The sequence below is a fragment of the Bombina bombina genome, chromosome 3, assembly GCF_027579735.1.
Source record: "Bombina bombina isolate aBomBom1 chromosome 3, aBomBom1.pri, whole genome shotgun sequence".
Lineage (NCBI taxonomy): Eukaryota > Metazoa > Chordata > Amphibia > Anura > Bombinatoridae > Bombina > Bombina bombina.
The window spans coordinates 451,969,863-451,985,827 of record NC_069501.1 but is presented as its reverse complement, the minus strand read 5'-3'; the positions used below and the strand labels follow the sequence as shown (position 1 = coordinate 451,985,827).

At 34.8% G+C, this 15,965-nt stretch overlaps 1 long non-coding RNA gene across 1 annotated transcript in view; it reads right to left on the bottom strand.

The window, feature by feature from the left end:
• LOC128653421 (uncharacterized) overlaps window positions 1-14,747 on the bottom strand; it is a 98,522-nt gene extending 83,775 nt beyond the window's left edge. The window contains exon 1 of the long non-coding RNA XR_008401352.1: window positions 14,413-14,747. This is a non-coding gene — a long non-coding RNA (uncharacterized LOC128653421). The remainder of the gene's footprint in view (window positions 1-14,412) is intronic.
• Between the last annotated feature and the right edge of the window lie 1,218 nt (window positions 14,748-15,965).

Below are 15,965 nucleotides of genomic sequence, written 5' to 3'. Positions count from 1 at the left end.
CTATTTCTGAACAAAGGGGATTCCAGAGAAGCTTTTACAACCATTGTGCCATAATTGCACAAGCTGTTTGTAAATGATTTCAGTGAGAAACCTAAAGTTTTTGAAAAAGTTTGTGAAATAGTGAAATATTTTTTTTATTTGATCGCATTTGGCGGTGAAATAGTGGCATGAAATATACCAAAATGGGCCTAGATCAATACTTTGGGTTGTCTTCTAAAAAAATATATACATGTCAAGGGATATTCAGGGATTCCTGAAAGATATCAGTGTTCCAATGTAACTAGCGCTAATTTTGAAAAAAAAAATAGTTTGGAAATAGCAAAGTGCTTCTTGTATTTATTGCCCTATAATTTGCAAAAAAATGCAAAGAACATGTAAACATTGGGTATTTATAAACTCAGGACAAAATTTAGAAACTATTTAGCATGGGTGTTTTTTGGTGATTGTAGATGTGTAACAGATTTTGGGGATCAAAGTTAGAAAAAGTGTGTATTTTTTCCATTTTTTCATCATATTTTATCATTTTTTTCTAGTATATTATAAGATATGATGAAAATAATGGTATCTTTAGAAAGTCCATTTAATGGTGAGAAAAACGGTGTATAATATGTGTGGGTACAGTAACTGATTAAGAGGAAAATTACAGCTAAACACAAACACCACAGAAATGTAAAAATAGCCTTGGTCCCAAACGGTCAGAAAATGGAAAAGTGCTGTGTTCCTTAAGGGGTTAATTAAATCAATTATACCAATCATCTATTCTCTGCAATTCATGTTGGAAAATGTCTTGTCTAAAGTTACACTGCACAGAAAGGACCACAACTTCTTCATAATCTGTTAATTATATATGAACAAAAAGAATATTGTTTGGTCTAATGTTGAATAAGTACAATAGACAATGAATGTAAATCTGAACAAACATTATGATTATTACTATTATAACACTATGAAAAAAAATAGATTAAATCGTAATCAATAATAACAACGAAGTTAAAACAAAATAAAAATAGAGCAAATAAAGGAAGCATAGAATAACTAAAATTCACATATTATTTTGTATAAAACTAAATTTATCTTATTCTTTCATCAAATTAGTTGCTTTTTCAGATGTTTTTGTCTTCTTGTACTGTTTCCTATATATGTATGTGTGTGCAAATGTATTTAGCTGGATAATAGGAAACAAAAAGGATAGATTATATTTGGGTAGTAGGTGTAAGGTATATTGTTCAATATCTATCAGCTAGATTACGAGTTTTGCGTTATGAGTGGTGCGGTGCTAACTTGCACGTTATTGTCACCGCTCACTTCCCTACAGCGCTGGTATTACAAGTTTATAAAAACCCGGCGTTAACAGGCAAGAAGTGAGCGTAGGGCAAAATTGAGCTCCATACCGCACTCCAATACCAGCGCTGATGAAAGCTGCGGTGAGCTGGTTTTACGTGCTCGTGCACAATTTCCCCATAGACATCAATGGCTGAAAAAAAGTCTAACACCGCAAAAAAGCAGCGTAAAGCTCCGTAACGCAGCCACATTAATTCCTATGGGGAAACAAAATTTATGTTTACACCTAACACCCTAACATGAACCCCGAGTCTAAACACCCCTAATCTTACAATTATTAAAGGGACAGTCTAGGCCAAAATAAACTTTCATGATTCAGATAGAGCATGTAATTTTAAACAATTTTCCAATTTACTTTTATCACCAATTTTGCTTTGTTCTCTTGGTATTCTTAGTTGAAAGCTTAACCTAGGAGGTTCATATGCTAATTTCTTAGACCTTGAAGCCCACCTCTTTCAGATTGCATTTTAACAGTTTTTCACCACTAGAGGGTGTTAGTTCACATATTTCATATAGATAACACTGTGCTTGTGCACGTGAAGTTATCTGGGAGCAGGCACTGATTGGCTAGACTGCAAGTCTGTTAAAAGAACTGAAAAAAGGGGCGGTTTGCAGAGGCTTAGATACAAGATAATCACAGAGGTTAAAAGTATATTATTATAACTGTGTTGGTTATGCAAAACTGGGAAATGGGTAATAAAGGGATTATCTATCTTTTAAAACAATAACAATTCTGGTGTAGACTGTCCCTTTAACCCCTAATCTGCCGCCCCCGACATAGCCAACACCTACATTATACTTATTAACCCCTAATCTGCCGCTCCGGACATCGCCGCCACTATAATAAACATATTAAACCCTAAACTGCCACACTTCCGCATCGCAAACACTAGTTAAATATTATTAACCCCTAATCTGCTGACCCTAACATCGCTGCCACCTACCTACATTTATTAACCCCTAATCTGCCACCCCCAACGTTGCCGCCACTATACTAAATTTATTAACCCCTAAACCTAAGTCTAACCCTAACCCTAACACCCCTAACACCCCCTAACTTAAATATAATTAAAATAAATCTAAATAAAAATTACTATCATTACCTAAATAATTCCTATTTAAAACTAAATACTTACCTATAAAATAAACCCTAAGCTAGCTACACTATAACTAATAGTTACTATTGGCCATATTACGAGTTTTGCGTTAGAGGCTAACGAGCAGTTTTCTCTCACCGCTCTCTTACCTACAGCGTTGGTATTACGGGTTTTTACAAACCCAGCGTTAAAAAGCAAGAAGTGAGCGTTGAGCAAAATTGTGCTCCTTACCGCACTCCAATACCAGCGCTGCTTAAGTCAGCGGTGAGCTGGTCGTACGTGCTCATGCACAATTTCCCTATAGGAATCAACGGGGAGAGCCGGCTGAGAAAAAGTCTAACACCTGCAAAAAAGCAGCATAAAACGCAGTAACGCAGCCCAATTGATTCCTATGGGAAAATAAAATTTATGTTTACACCTAACACCCAACATGAACCCTGAGTCTAAACACCCCTAATCTTACACTTATTAACCGCTAATCTGCCGCTCCGGACACCGCCGCCCCCTACATTATATTTATTAACCCCTAATCTGCTGCCCCCAACATCGCCGCCACCTTCATTATATTTATTAACCCCTAATCTCCCTCTCCCAATGTCACCGCAACCTACCTACATTTATTAACCCCTAATCTGCCGCCCCCAATGTCGCCCAGCCACTATACTAAATGTATTAACCCCTAAACCTAAGTCTAACCCTAACCCTAACACCCCCTAACTTAAATATAATTTAAATAAATCTAAATAAAAATTCCTATCATTAACTAAATAATTCCTATTTAAAACTAAATACTTACCTATAAAATAAACCCTAAGCTAGCTACAATATAACTAATAGTTACATTGTATCTAGCTTAGGGTTTATTTTTATTTTACAGACAAGTTTGGTGTAATTAGTTTAAATATCTTGTAATTTGTTTATTATTTTCTGTAATTTAGTGTTTGTTTTTTTTGTACTTTAGCTAATTTAATTTAATTTATTTCATTGTTTTTAATTTAGTAAATTTATTTAATTGTAGTGTAGTGTTAGGTGTTATTGTAACTTAGGTTAGGTTTTATTTTACAGGTAAATTTGTATTTATTTTAGCTAGGTAGTTAGTAAATAGTTAATAACTATTTACTAACTAGTCTACCTAGTTAAAATAAATACAAACTTGCCTGTAAAATAAAAATAAACCCTAAGATAGATACAATGTAACTATTAGTTATATTGTAGCTAGCTTAGGGTTTATTTTATAGGTAAGTATTTAGTTTTAAATAGGAATAATTTAGGTAATGATAGTAATTTTTATTTAGATTTATTTTAATTATATTTAAGTTAGGTTAGGGTTAGGGTTAGACTTAGGTTTAGGGGTTAATAACTTTAGTATAGTATAGGCGACGTTGGGGGAGGCAGATTAGGGGTTAATAACTGTAATGTAGGTTGCAGCGATGTTAGGGACAGCAGATTAGGGGTTAATAATATTTAACTAGTGTTTGCGAGGCGGGAGTGCAGCGGTTTAGGGGTTAATATGTTTATTATAGTGGCGGCAATGTCGGGAGCGGCAGATTAGGGGTTAATTATTTTATTTTAGTGTTTGCGATGCGGGAGGGCCTCGGTTTAGGGGTTAATAGGTAGTTTATTGGCGTTAGTGTACTTTTTAACACTTTAGTTATGAGTTTTATGCTACAGCTTTGTAGCGTAAAACTCATAACTACTGACTTTAGATTGCGTTACGAATCTTGCGGGATAGGCTGTACCGCTCACTTTTTGGCCTCCTAGAAAAAGCTTGTAATATCGGGGCTATGGAAGTCCCATTGAAAAAAGACTTAAGCAAATTGCGTAAGTTAATTTGCGTTACGGCCAAAAAAGTGTGCGGTACAGCTTTTTTGACAAGACTCGTAATAGCAGCGGTAGTGAAAAAGCAGCGTTATAACCCATAACGCTGCTTTTTCACTCATAACGCAAAACTCGTAATCTAGCCGTATGCTATTTAATATAATTAAAACAGACACTTTCATAAATAAACCATATCGACTATCCTAATTCCTATAACCCATCCAATATAAAATAATCACTAACAGAAACCATAATTTTAATTCATTAATAGTGAGGCACTCATAAAAAATATAGTGTTACCCACTAAAACCCATAAGAATTCTGTATTAAAGGAGGTATTTTTCCTAACATTTACAATAATACCTTAATGGTATATCTAACAATCAAAAAGGAACTACTCTGTGAATAAGTCTACATCCAATCTTTTGTTCATTCCTTCTGGATACCTTGTTTGGAGTTTTATTATCCAGAAGACTTCTTTTTTAAGTAATTTATTCAATCTGTCACCCCCTCTTGGGCCTTTTTTAATCCAATCTATGGCAATAAATGAGAAATTATTAGTACCTTGCCAAGTGTTTAGCTACCGGGGTTCTAGGTTCATCGTTCACGTATCCTATCCTTAAGAAGTCGTGTGGCAACCCCTACATACTGTTTTAAACAAAATTTGCATTTAATCAAATATATTACATATTTAGATGTACAATGCAATCTATGTCTTATATGAAAGACCAGTCCTGTAATGTGGGAATGTATTAGTTTTAGTAGTGTAACAGCTTTTACATGGTGTTCGACCACATTTAAAGGAGCCTCTTATGGTATTTAGCCAATTTTTATCTCGCGGTATGCTGGGAGCAAAGATTTTACGTGTAATATTTCCTATGGGGGGGGCTATTTTGCTATGAATTTTTTTCCCTTTGAGATGATATCTGTAAAGAAACTATTTCCTCTAAAGATTGTCAAATTCCTCCTAATTATGTTACAAACTTGATGGCATTGTCTACTAAATTGTGTTATAAACAAAGTGTTCTCCATTTTATTTCTAAATTTGTTTGTAAATAATTCTTGACTCTCCAATTGTGAAACCTTGATTTCTAATTTTTTGAGAGATTTCTTATAACCCCTTTCTACTAACCTGGAGGTTAGTTCTTGTGCTTGTATATTGTAAGTTGATAAGACGTAAACGTAGATATTGTTCCTTTGGTATTCCCTTTCTTAGGTGTGGTATGTGGCATGAGTCTGCTCTTAATATTGTATTCCTAGCTAGCTCTTTGCGAAATGAAGATGTTAAAATGTTGCCACAATTCATACTATACAAGCTGCTCTACATAATGATAATCCAATTGCTGTGTGCCCCCTTTGGCGTCCAGCTCGTAGGACATGCAATAATTGGATGAAGCCGGATTCATCATCGATCAGTTAAATAAAGTATGAGATGCGGGTGGATGAGCGGTGCAATGTTTACCATCACTAAATGGTAATAATTTTACATATGAAGTGTCTTTAAAAAATTTAATAAATAAAATTGCCCCTGTTTTTAAGAATAATTTTATATACTGTACTGGGCTGATTGGCTCCTAGCTATGATAAACCTGCACTTTTGTTTTTAAGGCTTGTTGCCTAAGTTTGTATGTTTTCAATTTTTCGCATATGGAGAAAATAAAGGAGAAGCTTTTTTGAGGATCGCTGTGTTCTATTGTTTTTTTCAGTAAATTGATAAACTTTGAAATCACTTTAAGATTAAAATTAGGAGTTAGTGTTGGAATTATTGTTACCCCAGCCTATACCAGAAAGCTCTGCAATTGATTGTAAAGGCCCCATTGCACTTCTGGCAGTATTTAAAATGTGATTTAAAACTAAAAAAAAAAAATCATAATACAAAATAAGATAATTAATGGGACAGTCTACACCTTAGTCATCTTAAAGTCTTACCTTATATTAAGCTGCAAATAGACTCCTGCACCCATTTCTATATTATGCAGCAGGAACAGTAAAATGTTATTTTAAAATGAATATTGTTTCTGGCCACTTTGAAATGGATGCCAAGCTCTCCCCACTGATGACATCATGATCTGGGCTGCATCTAGGCACTCTGCTGAATAGCATTGACAGTCTGTTGAATTCAACTAGTGAACCTTTTGTGATTGGATGTCATATGCAGCCCAGATCATGATCTCATCAGTGGGCTGAGGTTGGCAGCCATTTCAAAGTAGTCAGAAACAATATTCATTTTAAAAAAACTTTTTTTTTTTATCATTCCTGCTGCATGACATAGAAAAGGTGCAGGAGGCTGTTTGTTTAAGGTAAGACTTTAAGATGACTAAAGTTTAGACTGACCCTTTAATCTATGTAACCCATAGAAAAGTCAGTGTCACCTTTTAAAACTCTGCATTTTGCATTAAAAAACCTATAATTTAATCCCCAGCTTCCATGCTGCCTTAGCCCCACCTACTTTATGTAATTTCTATAGCTGCTGCTAGTTGCTAATATTAGCCCAGTAGGGCTAGTGCTGCGTCTTCTATTGGCTATACCACCCCCTGTCAATTACTAAAAAAAGGTAGTGATTAAACAAAGGGATTAACATTTTTTTTTCCAGAATACTGTGTTTAAAAAAGTGACAATCCAATGGGCCACCTAGATTAATTTATTTATTTCATATTAAAAAAATATTAGTATTATTTTTAAGTTTACCGTTGCTTTAACCCAAGCATTCTCTTTTCATTTGTGCCCAATGGCATATTTCTACTTAAAGGCCAAAGAGGAAACTGGCAGTGATGCAATCAGCACAGGCAGTTACACACAGCTGAGTTGTGCAATCACCACTACTAATTGGAAACCATGGGCAAGATTATATATACGTTGCAGGCTTCAGAGCAAGCGCTGCAACCCACACCGCCTGTTATTTCACCTCGCACATCGGGGTATTACATATAGGGTGCCGGCAGTTCATAAAGTTCCATAAAATGGATAAATTAGTGATGTCCAAAAATGACCGTAAATACAAATTTCTGGAGTCACTAGTGACTTACGGCACTTTTTATTTTTGATAATGTGTTTATTATTTTCTTTAATTTTTTTTAGATTTTTTTATTTTATTTTCTATAATTGTAGCTTAATGTAAACTTAGATTTGTTATTTTTAAAGTAATCTTAGGATTTTTATTTTAAAAGTTAGAAACTTTAGAATTTTTTAATTTAGGTAATTTTGGTTAATTTAGGGGGTGTTAGGTTAGGGGGTGTTAGGTTAGGGGGCTTAGTAATTTAATTATTTATTTGTGTTGTGGGCTTTGGAGGTTTAGGGGTTAATAGATTTATTATCATTGTGTTGTGTGGGTTTGGCGGGTTAGGGGTTAATACTGTAATAGGTTTATTGCGTTGTGGGTTAATAGCAGATTAGGGGTTAATAGTTTTATTAGGTCATTTGCAATATTGGGGTTAGCAGATTTAGGGGTTAATACTTTAATTATTAGTTGCGATGTGGGTTTGATAGCGGATATAGGGGTTAATATACTTTATAAGTGTTTGCTGTGGGGGATTGCGGTTGACAGGTAGATAGATATTGCTCATGTGTTAGGTGTTAGTTTATATTTTCAGACAGTTACGGAAGTTACGATGCTCACATACTCCGCGCAAAGCTTGCTGCAGCTGCCTTATTGTGGCGAGGTGAAAATGGAGTAAAATGACTCAATTTTCACCACGTAAGTCCTTGCGCTGAATATTGGATACCGATTTGCGACGTGATCCCATGTTAGCTTATGGGAGTAAAAATAACAGCCGATGGGTGAAATATCCTTGCCGCATTCATATGCGGCGCTGTATATTGGATACCAAAACCGCGTAAAAAACAACGTCGCCGGCTTTTGCGGGTGACGCCGCATATGTAATGGAACCCCACATGCTTTATCTCAGGACTAGCATTTCTCTTCAGCTCCAGAACAGTACTTTAACTACAAAGGGGTTTAACACATACAGTTGAGAGGTTGCTAGTGCTAAAATTACATGCTATAACGAGTTAGAGCATGTCATTTTTCCACTGTAATAGTCCTTTAAAACGGCTGTAAAACTTTATTTGCAGACACGTTTATAGCACGCAGCATTTAACTATGAGATTGTTACGGTTCATCACTAAACCAGCCAATAAAAGGAACTTCTAAGAGACAATACCTATAAATAGGACTCTGTGCACTAGACCTAGGTTTTTTTCTACACTGACTGGTTTACTAGTAAACTATAGTGATATATTTCCAGATTTGTCTATGGGCATCTGCGTGCTATACCTAAGTATCATCTCTATAGGTTAGATTATGAGTAGTGTGCTAACTGTTGCACGCAAGCGATCAGGGGTTTTTACTTTCAACTTGTAATACACACTCACCCCGACTAACTGAGTTAATGCGTGATCGGGAGCAATAAATAGCGCTCCACTTGTAATCTAGCCCTATGTTGGTTACAGATATTATAAGAAAGCAGTCACACTGCATGTGCTAAATGTTTTACATATTGTAAACAAATACTACAGTTCTTCAATTTGGTTTACCCTCCATTACATTAGCTTCACAATGGCCTAAAGTGATTTGGACAGGAGCCATATGGACCCAATCTTCCTAATGAATACTTTGATTGGCAGGCAGTACTGTAGACAGCAATATGCAATACCATGGCTGATTGGCAGGCAGTACTGTAGGCAGCAATATGTAAAACCACAGCTGATTGGCAGGCAGTACTGTAGGCAGCAATATGCAATACCATGGCTGATTGGCAGGCAGTACTGTAGGCAGCAATATGCAAAACCACAGCTGATTGGCAGGAGCTGTCACATTTGCCCATGACTCTCTGTAATATCTATACCACTTTGCTGGGAAAACATTTGCATTTCTTTACATTCCTTTTCTTAATGTTCCTAAGTTTCAGCATGAATGAGAAAATCAATGATCCTTCTCATGTAAAAAGCACAGATACTGCGGATGAGATCTTTATTCTATATAAGTGATTCTTTCTGTATTTCAGCATTATTTCCTGCGAGTTATGCCATTGTTTTAGTAAATGAGCTGTACAACAGCATAGATTTCCTAACAATAAAAAAACTCTAGTGTTAAAATATATTCCATTCCTATTATACCCTTAGGGACTTATTCAGGAAGATTTAAAGAGATCTCTTATGGTTTAATGGCCTAGTGTTGTAGAATTTGGAGAGCTCTTCAAATAATCAGTAAATCTAGGCATCAAACCCAGAATTAATAAACCTCAACAATGGTAGCAAGGGATGAATTCAGTTGCATTCTTATACCATTCACCATATACTGTCTTTAGGAGATTTTTTTTATATTTACTCCAGGGAGAACTTGTGGCACAAGTGCTGAAGATAGCATATCTATAGATATATCTATATATGCATATACATACACACAATTGCTTGCGCTGGTATTACGAGTGGAGTATAAATATCACCTTTGTGAAAGCGCAGTTTTGCGCTCCACTCGTTTTCTGGCCCTTTATATGCTGCAGCTGGAATGCCAAGTCATGAGGAACACATTCAGGGAAAACTATTTTACAGTGAACTATCCATTTAACTGCACCTAAGCAGCAAGACGATATTTATGAATCTCCCCATCACAGAGCTAAGACTTGCTTTTCAGTTGCTCCACTGCAAATTTCTAAACTGCCACATATTACAACAACAAAAAGTCACAAATATAGATATAAACACCCCTTAAAGAAAAACTAAAGATATTTCTTTTGTCTTGCTATAGAATAACCTATCAGCCAAGTCTAAACATTTTAAACAAACAAATATCTTGTTTGCTGCAATTATTTTTCAATAGCCATATTTTACCCACCACTTATTAGTTGGAGAAACCAATTCAGGTGGGCTTCTGGAGAAGATAAGGCTAGCCACAGTCATTATGTTAGTAAATACTGCCTTGTTTTGCACTTATCTGCTGGAGTTAATTAGGGATAGATATGTAGCAGGGGTAGTCTTGAGAAGTCTGCAGTGTGCATTTACATCTTTGAGAATTTAATTTTTTAGAGCTAAATTACATGAAAATGGGGCAAAATAAATAATGAAGGTATTTTGTAAAGTTTCTTTACTATGCATGACTAAAGATTTTTTTTTAAAAAAATATCAGTGTTTTACTTTCAAGGGTCATTGTGAAGAATATTTATTTAGGACAGGAATATTCATTGAAAAGAAATAATAAAAAAAAAAAACATTACGTTATATAATGCCCTCTTTAGGATGAATCAAAAAATGACTGTTCTTTCCCTTTAAAATGACCTTACCTTAAAGGGACAGTTTAGTCTAAAATTAAACTTTCATGATTCAGATAGGTCATTAATTTTAAACAATTTACTTTTATAAACACATTTACTTGAGATCATGACCCCTTGTTCTTAAATTGTTCTTAGTATTTTACATTAAAAAGAAACATTTAAGAACAAGGGGTCATGATCTCAAGCTGAAGGGTAGTATATTCAGGAGTAATTTGCAGAAGCACTACTTTACAGAAAGGGTGGCGCCAGTCGGCGCCAAGCCGGATTTCCTGCATGGCTATTGGCTAAGAGGTGAAAACGTCACCTCAGCCAAATAGCGTTCTGCTGTGGGTGGGCTTATCAGCTCAGCACGGCAAATGCTGCAATAAATAAAGGAGCTTTCGGCATGAAGTATTTTATGCTTCATGACTGAAAGTCCCCTTTATTTGTTCCATGTCCCCTTTATTTGTTCCAATGGTAAATCCTAGTGTTTCCCAATTTATTCAAATTCAAATATTTTTATTGTTTAAAAATATAGATATTCTCTTTATTACCCATTCCCCAGTTTTGCATAAACAACACAGTTATATTAATATACTTTTTACCTCTGTGATTACCTTGTATCTAAGCCTCTGCAGACTGTCCCCTTATCTCAGTTCTTTTGACAGACTTGTATTTTAGCCAATCAGTGTTGACTCAGAAATAACTCCACAGGAGTAAGCACAATGCTATATATATGACACAGATGAACTAGCACTGTCTAACTCAGAAAAACTGTCAAAATGCACTGAGATAGGAGGCGGTTTTTAACAGTTTTGAAATCAGTTTGAGTCTACCTAGGTTTAGCTTTCAACAAAGAATACTAAAAAAACAAAGCAAATGTTATGATAAAAGTAAATTGGAAAGTTGTTTAAAATTGCATGGCCTATCTGAATAATGAAAGTTTAATTTTGACTAGACTGTCCCTTTAAGTAACAGCATTAAGATGTTCTCACTGCACAATTTGAAACTGTTATCTCATGAACTATATTTCATCCTCCACACGTCCCAAGTTACCAGTTTGTCATATGGAGATTGCTTTCTTTTCCTCTGGTACTAAATTCTTGAGTTTTAATATAGAGTTTATGAAATGGGGGGAATGGATATGTAAAGGGGGAATGGACATGAAATGGGGAGGAATAGACATGAAAAAGGGGGGGGGAATGGACATAAAGGAGGAATGATGGACTGTGGAGATGAAAAGGAGGGATGATGGGCATGAGAAGTGTATGGAAAGGGGTGAAATGGACTGTCAATTCTGTAGTTGAAAAGTTTGCACAAATTGAAACCAGGCGATTTTAAATAAATTTGAGTATACTAGCATTAAATGTATTTTACTACATGTGCATTGCTATGATAGTGCTATGCTGCAGGTAAATATAGCATGGATTTTAAGAAGTATAATTGAACAATGGGGTTATGACCAGGGGAGGGCTGCAGTCTTAGGCCTAGGGGGCAAGTCCAGCCAACACAGGCGACAGTGAATTTTTCCACACAAACACCCCCCAAAAAACATATATTAATCCCTTAGGGTTGCAGATATTTACTGTTAGGGGTTAATTTTTTTATTACATTTATGGTTTTTTTATTTATTTAAAAACATTTTACAGTTCAACTTTTCTCTCTGTCAGATAGTGCTAACAGGGAAAGAAGGGGATTTGGCACAGCCCGTGTATTTTAACATTGGCTTGCCATTCATATCAGGTAGTGATTATGGCATGTAGTCATATCCCAAAAAAATCTAAGTATTTTTTTTTTTAATCTCATGGGCGAAATGTGAGAAATTATGTATATATCATACAATCACTCCATAAACACATACCAAATACACTGCATATATAATCTGAGGACAATATGCTAATAAAATAGTTTTTTTACCATTTGCCAATAAAATAAATGCCAGATTTAATTTTAAAAATATGGTCACCTTACATTAGGAAGCCTATGTAGAGAGTGGGTAGGATAATAAATCTATCTGTATTATATATATATATATATATATATATATATATATATATATATATATATATATATACACTTTATTTTAAAAAAAAATAATGATGTTGTTTTGCTTGTAACTAATATATTTTTCATTGCGACATTCTTAACATCTGAAATGTACCATCACTTTTACAGGAAATCTAAACGCACATAGCAAATTGTACAAATAATAACTTTAGGCCAAGAAGATAAGGTGCAATAATAACCCTCATTTTTCTACCTCCTAAAACAGATTTGAGGTCACTCCAGGACCTTTAACACAACATTAAAATTGGGTAACAAGAGGATTATACTATAATAGGCAAGGCCGCTCATTCATGGACCTTCCCAAAGGGAGATATTAGTGGAACGCATTGCTTGTGGATAACACTGGCTCATGAAACAAAACAAGATATCTATCTGCTTATATTGAGAGCAGCATTATCTATAATAAAGGGCTAGATTACAAGTGGAGCGCTATTGTGCACGAGCGATATCGGATTTTCGAGGCCATTTGCATGCAAGTTAAATTTCACCAGTATTACAAGTTGAAAGTAAATGCAATCGAGAGAGCGCAATTGTGATTTAGGCTAGAATGATTACAGCAACTTCAGAGCTGTGGTTAACTCTTACGCAAGTGAAAAAGGTGTCACAAAACACATCAAAAATTCATTTAAAAGTACAGTTACACTCAAAATAAGTTATAACACTATATAATAACAATTATTATAAAAAAGATGCAATAAAAAGTTATAAGGGTTCAAAAATATGAGACCTCAAACGGCTTTAACATAGATATACATACATACACATGTCTAAATATGTGTATGTATATATATATATATGTGTGTGTGTGTGTGTGTGTGTGTGTGTATGTCTTTATGTGTGTACATATGTATTTATATGTGTACATATGTATTTACAGATATATATATACTGTATATATATATATATATATATATATATATATATATATATATATATATATACACACACATAAAGACATAAATACATATGTATACATATATAGATATATCTATAAGTGCATCGGAGCCCTTTGCAGTCAAGTAGATAAAAAAAAATAAAAGATCATATTTATGCAATATTCATATTTAATAAAGTTTTTGTATATTTACTGTAAATATGCACATATGGGAATATGTTCTATATATTTTTAAATAGATATTCCTATATATAATCATGTATATATATATATACACAACATTTTCTATTTATTCTTAAAGCAATATTTAAATATATGATGGATTTTTACACAAATATATATTTATACCTATATATTATATAGGTATAAATATATATTTGTGTAAAAATCCATCATATATTTAAATATCGATTTAAGAATAAATAGAAAATGTTGTGCTATGTACAGAACATTGGATTATGGAATATGCAATATTATCTTCTTATGTTGTGCTTTTAAATAAATGTGATCATGTTTGTGCAACTTGTGGATGTTAGGGTGTTTTTTCAACTTGTTCCGCTCCATTGAGGTATGGGTGGATGCGATTTTGTGTTCGCAACTTCTCAAAGTCTATTTGTTACTGCAAAATTGCGAACGCAAGAACACAAACTTTTTATTTTCAACTCGTAATACGAGAGCAAATCGCCAAGCTAAAACAAAAAAAATTATTCTAGCTGTTTTAAGTCTTGAATGAGAGCACAAACTACTGCTCCACTCGTTATCTAGCCCAAAATAGTAAAATAGTAGAGTAGTGACTAGTTAAAGGGACATTATACACTGAAAATAAAAAAAATTCAAATGTTTGTATGTTAAATGTAAAAGTGCTTGCACTGTGTCCCATCTATAACAACTGCTTGTATATATATATATATATATAAGTAAAGGTTCCGATTTAGAAGGCACTTACCACACCCTTCTCTCCTCTAGGAATACGTTCATAGAAGTTAGTCTCTCGGCGTGACTAGTACAAGTGCACATGCGCAGGATTTGCCAGTACTGTTTTATCACATGCCAACAGGAGAGCCGGTCATTTACATTTACTCCAGAGACCAGCAATTTGTGATCTATGAATCAGCGGCGCATCACAAACAGGAGAGCCACTCATTTATATTTAAACCCTAGCCCATTGCAGCATCCTATGGCAGATGGTGATTCGCAAGATCTGGAGACCGACAATGTGTGCTGTTATGAATCAGCGGCGCATCACGTATGGCACAGCTAAGATGAGAACTATGATTTACATTCTGTGGGCTCATTGCACAGACCTGCCCCTGCATCAGTGTACACAACAGCATGGTGACTTGCAAGATCTCATATACCGGAGAAATGGTGTGGAAGTGGATGATGAGGTTACTCCATACTGTACACTGATGCAGGGGCAGGTCTGTGCACTGAGCCCACGGAATGTAAATTATAGTTCTCATCTAAACTGTGCTGTAGGCGATGTGCCGCTGATTCATAAGAGCTCACATTGCTGGTCTCCTGATCTTGCAAATCACCATCTGCCTCTTGCTTGATTTATTTTAGTCAAAAGTATTTTCCACTACTCACAGTATAAAGCGTTTAAGGAGCAAAGAGTGCCCTGAGCCTCTGATCTCTCTTCCAGGTTATTAAATCTGCTCAAACCTGGTACCAATAACTTTTACTATTCCAAGGCAAGACAGAATCCCTTTTGTAAATGCCAAAACGTGTTATAAAATTGGGTTATTAGCATATTATGGGCTAGATTACAAGTGGCGCTCTATTTTGTGCTCCCACTCAAGTGTAAACTATGCAAGAAGTAAGTTACTTGTGCACATCGGGATGCTCATGTTTTACAAGTTGAAAGTAAAAAGTTTGCACGCGAGTAACTTCCAGAATTTGCTATATCATACCCACATTAATGTATTCTCCCCATAGATGTCAATGGAGAGCACAGAAGAAAAAACACCTATCGCTTGCATGCTAACCCAACCGGAGTTATTAATATTTCACATTACAAAGTTCTTCACTTACAGAAAAACTTTATAGTTATTGTAAATACATATATACTGTGTGTATATATATATATATATATATATATATATATATATATATACACAACAACATTTAAAATTAGGGAGAGGTAAAATGTGAGTTTAAAATCCTCCACTACGCACAAAATATAGAGAAAATAACTCATTGTGTAGTTCATTAACAAATCTAGACAGGCCAGAAAGCTTGTTTTTCCCACAGAAAACCTCTGGAATGCATTGTTTCCAATGCAGCAAATGATTCTGGGTAAGATATGCAAATTAAGTTCACAATGACACACCTTTTTACTTCAAGTCTGCTCTTCAGCAGATTCAGCATCGATGCGTGAATAGCGATGCTTTGGCGTTAAGGGAATCTGCTGAAAAGCAGACTTGAAGTAAAAAGGTGTGTCATTGTGAACTTAATTTGCATATCTTGCCCATAATCCTTTGCTGCATTGGAAGCAAT